The sequence below is a fragment of the Pteropus vampyrus genome, unplaced genomic scaffold (genome assembly GCF_000151845.1).
Source record: "Pteropus vampyrus isolate Shadow unplaced genomic scaffold, Pvam_2.0 Scaffold38, whole genome shotgun sequence".
NCBI lineage: Eukaryota > Metazoa > Chordata > Mammalia > Chiroptera > Pteropodidae > Pteropus > Pteropus vampyrus.
In genome coordinates, this window is record NW_011888819.1 from 6,076,349 (window position 1) to 6,079,355 (window position 3,007).

The window sequence follows — 3,007 nt, forward strand, 5'->3', positions numbered from 1 at the left end:
TGGAACTCTACATACAAGAGAGAGAAAGAGACCCCATATCCATGAGAGGTTCAAAGGCAGAAAATGTAAATGAAATATGTACGACATTATGAGCTAAGGATGAGATAAGAAACCACGAGGCTTCAAAGGGAAAGAAGGTCATTTGCAAGCTAAGAAGAACAGATGTTCAGTAATTAGAAGTTTATCTTACCCTATATATAGGTCAGAAAAGTTATTTATAGTAAATACTCTTAATATGGGCAAGGCCCCTCATTTAAATCCTTTGAGGAGAATTGAAACTTTCTCGTGATCCTGTAGGGTCTCCATTGCCTTTAGATCAAAATAATCCTCATACCACAGAAGATCTTGCGATGACTTTTTCTGAACTACTACAGGATAAAGTATTGGACAAAATTTAAGAAATAGTTAGTTGAGACATCTATCAGTATTTGGTCATTGATTGAGGGAAAAATGGGAGAAATAGGAAGAAAATTTCTAGATCTGTTTATGTAATACATATCAATCTTTCTATCATGTAACTTTCTTATTTACTGTCATGAGTTTTCAACTAGATTATGTTTGTTATGAAGCAAACTACATATTTTTATGATGTATTCATTAAATACATTTTATGGAACATAAGCAAATGCTCTATTAGCATATATATTTACTATTTTGTAAAACAAACAAACAAACAAAACACTGCTTTTTAAGAAAAAAGCACCAGAATCATTACAAATACATTTATTTATCACTTTTCTGGACTCTTAATAGATAAACAATTATTTTGTATGAAAATTATTAATTTTTAAATTATACTTATTCTAATTTTTATTCTCATTAATAAATATTTGGAAGTTATATATAGAGATAATAGTATTTTTAGTCAAAACTGTGTCACTGTTTAATAGTTATATGTTCTTAAATAATAGAGCTTAAGACCACTTTTCCCTTTCCACATTAAATAATGTAATGAAGTGAGTCATGGTTGAATACATTTGAGGTAACAAATAAACTCATTAAGTGCTCACATTATATAATACAGAGTGAAATCTTCTACAGAAGATAGTATTAGAGCTTAAAATAAGTATTTGAGAGATAAATATTTGTAGATAAACCCAATATGATTTAGAATTGAAAATAAAGACCAGATGATTCCAAAGTTATTTTCAATAACCTAAAGAGTAGTTAAGAAGGAAATTTTTCCTAGGCCCTTAAAATGTGAAAAACAAATTATTTTCTTGGTGAAATTTCCTCATTTAGTCATTCAAAAATATAAATAAACATCTGTAAAGGACAAGTATCACAATAAAAAAAACAATCTAGTGTCCACATTAAATACAGATATAAGGAATTAAAATATATAAAAATATTTTTTTTCTTAAAATGTAATGCAAAAAAAGTAACAAGCTTTTAATCAGCGCATATAGCACTACAAATATTTGAGACAGAAGGTAGGGTGTAATTTTCATCACAATTTTAATGGCTTACTTCATGCAGAAGTTGACTGACTCCAAACTATAAATTAAAAAAGCAAGGCAGTATTATTTTTAATGCATAAAGAATTTATTTGTTTTCAAAACAAAAACAATGCTGTCTAATCCAAAACTAGTTTGGGGAGTAGGACATTTGAGAATCTCACTGATGGAAAGACGTTTTATGATTACTTGAGCCCCAAGAGTGGAGCTGAAGACCTCATCTGGTCAGTCTTTATAGATGACTTTTATTCTTAACTCATCTGCTTTATTCTCTCTCCAGGTTGTTTTCCTCCCTCTAAATTGTACAGCATTAAAGTCATTCAGTATTTATATCATAAACCTAGTGAATAACTGATTAGCACTGAGATTTCAATCTACTCCTTGAACCAATTGCTTTGTCCAGAAGACTGAATATATACATTTGTAAACAGATCATTTCCCCATCATCAGGAGAGACAGGTTGGTGGCAAGGAATGAGTACACCGATTAAGAGGGAAAGGAGACAGTTAGGGGAAAAGGATCCTCTAAAATATGAGGAATAAAGTGAGGATGAAAATTTAAAAGCAATGAGGATCTATATAATGTATAAAAAATATTTCACAGGAATAAACACCAAATAAGAACAATAAAAGTAACCTTGATGAGTGCAGTGGTCAGGGTTAAGTTGCAAGGTACATGATATACCATAGGTAGGTGAAACAGAGAATAAGTGTGTATTGTGCGTTAAATCACTCACAGGATTTTTGAGAGGCATAAGCAGATAGACTCAAAGTGAACTTCTAGCAATCACTTCCTAAACCATATTCCCTTCTCCCTTTGACATGAGGAAGGAATTGCCTTTTGAAATGGAAACCAGCCAATGCAGCTAGAGTTTCTAAAATCACTTTCCCTGCTATAGTCCATGTCCATAAGATGGCCTTCTGCCCTGTTCTTTTTTGGGTTACCACTAAGTGCATTCGAGTTTTACTAACACTGGAACTCAATTCACATTCAGCAGTCTCGCTGCAAGGGATCTTCTAAATGCAGTTTATATTTCCAAACTTGGTAGCATTACTGTCTTCTCTTGGCATACTTCTTTTCAGCAGGCATCCTTTGGAAGACAAAAACAGAGCTTGGATTAGATCCTGAATGAGCCCATCCACAAGATCTGCTATATTGGGGCATTTGATTCTCCCTTAACAAAGTAGCTTAAAAATTTAATTTATAGATTAATTATCTTTTCTTTAGAGAAGACTGGTTGCCCTGACCTGTTTTTATTGTTGTTGTCCTTTTTTTTTTTTTAATTTGGTCTTTAGAGATGGTAAAATGGCTTTCAGATTTTCTTTTGTACCATCTGTGTTTATGGCTAACAGATATTTCTTCTGTCTTAGAAAGAATATCCTATCATCATCAATTATTTATTTTCACAGTTAAGATTATATAGAATAAAATGCTTCTAAATATATATATATGTTTAATGTTAATGATCTATTACAAGAATAAAAAGATCATTTCAGAATGTTTTTATAGGCTACAGCATAATTCTTTAAGAGATTTTGAAAATAAATTAA